This window comes from Thamnophis elegans, chromosome 9 (assembly GCF_009769535.1).
Source record: "Thamnophis elegans isolate rThaEle1 chromosome 9, rThaEle1.pri, whole genome shotgun sequence".
In the NCBI taxonomy this organism is placed as follows: Eukaryota; Metazoa; Chordata; class Lepidosauria; order Squamata; family Colubridae; genus Thamnophis; species Thamnophis elegans.
Genome location: NC_045549.1, coordinates 74,529,283 through 74,536,358, shown reverse-complemented (window position 1 = coordinate 74,536,358; position 7,076 = coordinate 74,529,283). Strand labels below are relative to the sequence as shown.

Genomic DNA, 7,076 nt, shown 5'->3' with positions numbered 1-7,076 from the left:
AGATAGATAGATGATATATATACTATATATGAATTATAGATAAGATATGAGATAAGATGGATAGATGGATAGATGGATAGATGGGATAGATGGATAGATGGATAGATGGATAGATGGATAGATGGATAGATGGATAGATGGATAGATGAGAGAGAGAGAGAGAGGAGAGAGAGAGAGAGAAGAGAGAGAGAGGAGAAGAGGGAGGGAGGCAGGGAAAAGGCCCATTTAACCAAGTTAGAATTAAATGTACATTCGTATCTTGTGAATCCTTCCATGTGGTGAGCTTGGAGGCTCTTCGTGAATATTCATCTCAGGAGTAGATTTTAACCTTAAATTGACTGAGCTGAACCACGCAGGGGGGATTTTAAATCAAGACGATTTAACCGCACAGCCATTTAATGTTTAGAAAGATTGTCCCCTTGGGAAGGCTGCTATCGTGTTCAGTCAGAGGACTGCTGAGTTGAAAAAGAAGAACAGAGCTGGAAGGGACCTTGGAGGTCTTCTAGTCCAACCCCCTGCTCAGGCAGGAAACCTTATACCATTTCAGACAAATGGCTATCCAACATCTTCTTAAAGACTTCCAGTGTTGGAGCATTCACGACTTCTGGAGCAAGTTGTTCCACTGATGAATTGTTCTCACTGTCAGGGAAATTTCTCCTTGGTTCTAAGTTGCTTCTCTCCTTGATTAGTTTCCACCCATTGCTTCTTGTTCTACCCTCAGGTGCTTTGGAGAATAACTTGACTCCCTCTTCTTTGTGGCAACCCCTGAGATACTGGAACACTGCTATTGTGTCACCCCTGGTCCGTCTTTTCATTAAACTAGACATGCCCAGTTCCTGCAACCGTTTCTTCATACGTTTTGCCTCCAGTCCGCCCCCTCCCCCACTGTCTCTCTTTCTCTCTCTCTGCCAGCTCCATTTCCTCTTCCCCCTCGGAGCTTTCAGGTTAGCAATAGCAACAGCAGTTAGACTTATATACCGCTTCATAGGGCTTTCAGCCCTCTCTAAGCGGTTTACAGAGTCAGCATATCGCCCCCAACACAATCTGGGTCCTCATTTCACCCACCTTGGAAGGATGGAAGGCTGAGTCAACCTTGAGCCGGTGAGATTTGAACCGCTGAACTGCAGATAACAGTCAGCTGAAGTGGCCTGCAGTACTGCACCCTAACCACTGCACTTGCCTTGATGCTGACTCTGACAACCCCCTCCCCCTCCTCCTCCTCCTCCTCCTCCTCTGATTCGGCTGCCGACTGACAGACAACAACAGACAGCATAATGTCCTTGCACTGCAGAAAGTGGCACAGGCTTAACCTGAGCATTCCCAGTTGGTGAGATTCTTGTAATATAGATGCCTAACAATGAAGCGTCTGAAGATGATTATTTACATCTGGCTCTGGTTGCTTACGCCTGGCAGGCGGCCGTCAACCAAGGATGGTAAAAATTCTTTTCTTTTTATACCCCGTCATCTTTCTATATTTGGGTTTTTCGGGCAGCTCCCATCCTTGTGGAGGTGTGGATAGTTTTCCTACCTTAAAAAAAAAGCGATGGGTGGCTTTGAAAGGCCAGGAAATGATTGCTTTTCACACACTCCAGGCTTCCTTAATTAGGGAATCATCGGTGATTAACGTGCCCGCTGAAGGACCTCTGCCTCCCAAACAAATTTAGGTTGATGGGCGTGTAGGATGGAATAATTGGAACTTCGGTAATCATAGTGGACAGCTGTGACTGATGCACGTGTGGAAATTAATCATCCCTGCCACCCAGATGGCTGGGTGCAGTTCTTAACCTTTGCTGCTATTCCACAGGTACGGTGGACATGGATCTTTATTTATAGCTTTTTTTTTCTTTTTAATTTTTTTGTAATTGTTTCATTGAGCATTGTGATGCTCTCAACTGCCAGGGTTCCAAATAGCACCCAAAATTAAATCAGAGTCCAAGGCAAAGTATTGCTCAAAGTTCCAATTTATTAAGAGAGCCACGTTGGCACGTCTGGGAAAACCTGAATCTGAAAGCTTCCCAGACCAGCTTCCCTCCCTAATCGTGAGTGGGTTTTATTGCATAAATTGCAATGTTTGTCAGGGTTCCAAATAGCACCCAAAAATTAAATCAGAGTCCAAGGCAAAGTATTCCTCAAGTTCCAATTTATTAAGAGAGCCACGTTGGCACGTCTGGGAAAACCCGAATCTGAAAGCTTCCCAGACCAAGCTAAATCCAAAATATTAGGGATTTCTAGAAACTTGGCATTCGGACAAATCAGTCATGTAGAAAGAAGCATACTTACATGTTGTGACTCAGCAGCAGTCTTCTGTGAGTCTTTTGGGATGCAAGATTAACTATGCAGCTGGGGCTCGTTAGGGGCATCTTCTGGGGATAAAAGGACGGATGGTTGCAGGAGTCAACGTTCCTGGTTCGTTCAACATTCATTGATCATCGGTTGTGGTTTATTTGGTTTTCTGTAACCCTGATTCAAGGAGACACTTGGAGAAGTGCATTGCTTTGTAAGAGTTTTTGTTTGGTATTCTGTTATCTTGTTAGAGATTTTGTTTATGTTTATTTTTGGGCTCGCAGCCAGTCTGAGACGATAACTGATAAAGTGAGTTCCTTTAAGTTTGTCTGCCTGTCGTCTGTTAACGAGCGGAGAAGGGGGGACAGAACACTTACATAGCATTCAAAAGAGGCAATTTAAAAAAGCAGCCAAGAAAGAAACAAAAGGACTAGAATACTCTCAGGCAGCTAACACCCCAGATAAGCAGGGATTAACACAGACAAACATCAAGCAGAAAACAATATCCCAATGAAGGATCTACCAGAGAGAAAATCACACTCCCACCAATACTATCAGGGCAAACTATTAACAAACCAGAGGTGAGTTCCTACCGGTTTGGCAGAGTAGGTAGTAACTTGGCCTGCCACGCCCCAGAACTGGTTCTCTTGGTGGCGCCATAGTGCCGCCATCTTGTTTTTTGCTTCTGCACATACGTAGAAGCATTTTTTTAGAACTGTGCATGCATGCATAGCACATCCCTGAGTGAAGGTGGGGAGGGGGAGTAGAATGTCTAACTCCTTAGCATCAGAGCGTGTTAATATAATGCAGCTGGCAGTTGAAACAGAGTTCTTTTCAGGTGGGGAGGGGGAGTAGAACTCCTTAGCAGCAGAGCGTGTTAATTACTGTCTAAGAAACACTAATGATCTGATGGTAATTTTGAAAAAATCCTTTCTTAGCTAGAAGCCAAGAAGAACATAGGTGCCAAATGTCACGTTTGTAGGCTTTATGGTTCTGGAGATTTCGTGATAAAGATATGAAACAAAAGTGCTGGCTTGCTTTCGGCTTTCCACAAGGTGGACAAATGACACACCTACTTGTGCCTGACACTTTCCGAGTCTCACAGATCTTCTCTGCGCCTCCGGAGGCTCTGCGCTCAATGAGATGGAAATTTCAGTCAGCAAAATCTTTCACCACCGAAAAGCAGCAGACGGGCACCGGTGCTCCAGATGCCAGCTCGTTTGACTGGCTACATTTAAATGAAAATCAGCATGAATAAAGGAATCATTGTGTCCCACTTGACTTCGCAGAGCAAGCCCAAAAAGAATCTTCGCAATCTTTCTTGATCTCTGACGCTTACTTTCAATCGCGCACCTGCGCAAGGAGCACACACACAGAGAGAAGAGAGGTTTCAGCTTCTCGGATGTTTTTACGGCACCATGAATTGGCAGGAATAAAAGCGCCATTGCCCGCCAGCTGCATATCTTCCTGCTATTTATTCTAATAGCTTCACCGAGGTCACCTCCTCTTGTCCTGCAGCTGAACTTGGTAGCATCTCTTTGGAGAATAGCTTGATTCCTTCTTCTTTGTGGCAACCCCTGAGATATTGGAACACCGCTATCATGTCTCCCCCAGTCTTTCTAGTTTAATGAGAAGAAGGCCCAGGGGTGGCATGATATCAGTGTTCCAAAATCTCAGGGGTTGCCACAAAGAAGAGGGAGTCAAGCTATTCTTCAAAGGACCTGAAGGCAGAACCAGAAGCAACGGTTGGAAACTCATCAAGGAGAGAAGCAACTTAGATACAGGCCTGGCAGCTCTCCAAGCCAGATGAGGTCTGTGACCATAAATCCTCCCTTGAAAGATCTTGCTGGATGTTAATGAGCAGAATTGACAGGAAATTAATGAAAGGACTTTTTGAAGGAGTTTCGCTTCATGCTCTTGGAAGCCTAGGTCAGAACAGGTCTTGTCCAAAGAAAATTTGGGACTGTCATGATTATTCCTTATTTTTCTTCCCTTCCATTGTGTCTGGCTCTTGGAGATTGCCCAGGAGGATCTCTGCAATTTTCTCTCCTGAAAAGAGTTTTTTCAAAACTGGTTTGCCCATTGCTTCCTTCCTAGGACTGAGGGAAAGTCTTGGACTTGCCCAAGATCTCACAGCTGGCTTTGCGGAATAATCCTTCATCCAGGAATTCCAATCTATGAATTGGTGTGAAGCAGGGGTGTAATTCAGCAGGTTCTGGAGAACCCGGAGCAGAAATTTTGAGTAGTTCGGAGAATCGGTAGCGGAAATTTTGAGTAGTTTGGAGAACCGGCAAATGCCAGCTCTGGCTGACCCCAGAGTGGGGTGGGAATGGAGATTTTGCAGCAATCTTCCCCTGGAGTGGGATGGGAATGGAGATTTTGCAGTATCCTTCCCCTGGAGTGGGGAGGGAATGGAAATTTTGCAGTATCCTTCCCCTGGAGTGGGGTGGGAATGGGGATTTTGCAGTATCCTTCCCCTGGAGTGGGGTGGGAATGGAGATTTTGCAGTATCCTTCCCCTGGAGTGGGGAGGGAATGGGGATTTTGCAGTATCCTTCCCCTGGAGTGGGGTGGGAATGGAGATTTTGCAGTATCCTTCCCCTGGAGTGGGGTGGGAATGGAGATTTTGCAGTATCCTTCCCCTGGAGTGATAAGGGAATGGAGATTTTGCAGTATCCTTCCCCTGGAGTGCGGTGGGAATGGAGATTTTCAGTATCCTTCCCCTGGAGTAGGAGGGAATGGAGATGTCCTTCTCCTGCCACCCACCAAGCCACACCATGCCCACCAAGCCATGCCCACCAAGCCACGCCCACAGAACCAGTAGTAAAAAAATTGAATTTCAACCACTGGGGTGAAGTCACTTAAAATTAATGGACAGCCGAAGACAATGTACACATGACAGAGTTTGGTTTAACCAGGGAATAAATGCCAGATAAATAAAGCAGTAAGTACTGTGGAAGATCAAAGCTAAGTAGAGGGGGCACTGGGAAGTGAATTATTGTGCAGTTCATAGGCAGGATTAGCATTAATCTACTCCGAGAGAGCCAAATTGAAATCATGGTGGCAAGGTCAGCGCCCATTCTAATAAACCGCTCCATGCTCAGAAAGACCAGGGGCTAAGTCAATCATTGCGAGCACCATGGAGTAGTCCATTGCTGGGCAATGAGGCCGTGAAGTTTCATTAAAAACACCGTGACGTTATTAAGCTTCTCTAATTGGACCAAGATATATAGAGCGGACTTTTCCCGCCAGCCCGAACCCGTGAAGGATAACTTTGGGGAAAACCAGTAAGCAGCGCATTGCAATAATCAATGTGGGCAATGACAAGGCCCACTTATTTGAGTCTTGCTGAAGCTACCACACCTACGGAGGGGAAAGGATTTGTCTTGTATAGATCATAAATACTCAATGAAATGATACCTTCACTTAAACAGAGCACAAGCAGAGGTGGTATTCAGCCGGTTTGAGCTGGTTTGCCCGAACCGGTAGGTAGCAGAAATTGCATGTTTTTTTAATTGAATTTTTATTTTTAAAAAAAGGCTTTTACAAATATTTACCTCCCCTCCCCCACCCTCCCCACCCGAACCCAACCCCCCCCAACCTTCCCCTCCCCCCGACTTCCCAGAACAAATACAGGGTATAGATCTTTAACAAAGATGTTCTAAAATAAACTTTAAAAAAGTTAGTATCCTCTTTCATTTGAGCTTTAATTCTTCTGTTGTTAGGCTAACTCTAAACAGATTATATCATTCCTCGCTTTTTCAGTCTATCTAGAATTTCTTAGTCCTATGTTTATTTTGAATATAATCAATCCATCTTCTCCACTCCCGTTTATATCTCTCATTTGAATGGTCCTTGAGATATGCTGATATTTTAGCCCTCTCTGCTAAGTTTGTTACTTTCAATGTCCATTCTTGAAGAGTAGGCAAATCTTCCTTCTTCCAGTATTGCGCCACCAACAGTCTTGCTGAAGTTATTAAATGCGAAATCAAGTTAGTCTCTATAACTGTACAATCAGTAATTATACCTAACAAAAATAACTGAGGGGTAAACTTTATCCTTTTTTTAAGAACATTTTGCATAATCCACCATATTTTTATCCAAAATGATTTAACCTTTTTACAAGTCCACCAGATATGGTAATACGTAGCATCAACACAATCACATCTCCAGCATTTAAAAATATGGAACGCTTCACGAATTTGCGTGTCATCCTTCCGCAGGGGCCATGCTAATCTTCTCTGTATCGTTCCAATTTTAGTATATGTGCTGCCGAAGCGAGCACCAGAAATTGCATGTTTTTGAGGCCAGGCCTATGTGCAGAATGCATGTGCACAAGCGAAGCACATGCATGGAAGGCCAGGGGCATGTGAGGAAGGGATGGTGGGGTGAACCGGTGGTAACAAAGTGTGAAACCTGCCACTGAGCCCAAGGGTGGCTTGATGACAGTTGCAACGACCAGTGAAGTTGCTTCACAGTTTGGATAATGCTGCTGCGTGTGGTTTTCATGGAAAATCTTAGGGAACGATCCATGGAAAATGGTTTTTTTCCCTTCACTAGCTGCAAAGGGAAGTAGGCAGACTAGCAGGAGGGCAGTGCAGAAAAGCAGGAGGAAACATCTTGATGGGGTTTGGGGTTATCCGTAGGCTGAGGATACCCAATTACATATCTCTGTATCTCTGTATGCGGGGAATCTATAAGGCAGAGTTCTCCAACACTGGCAAGTTTATGACTTCAACTCCCAGAATTCCTCATGGCTGGCTGAGGAATCCTGGGAATTGAAGTCCACAAATT

General features: G+C 44.8%; 1 non-coding gene across 1 annotated transcript; it reads right to left on the bottom strand.

Moving 5' to 3' along the window:
- Nucleotides 1–6,460: 6,460 nt before the first annotated feature.
- Nucleotides 6,461–6,567, bottom strand: LOC116513615. The gene has a single exon (XR_004256019.1). It is a non-coding gene; the product is annotated as a U6 spliceosomal RNA (small nuclear RNA).
- Nucleotides 6,568–7,076: the final 509 nt, after the last annotated feature.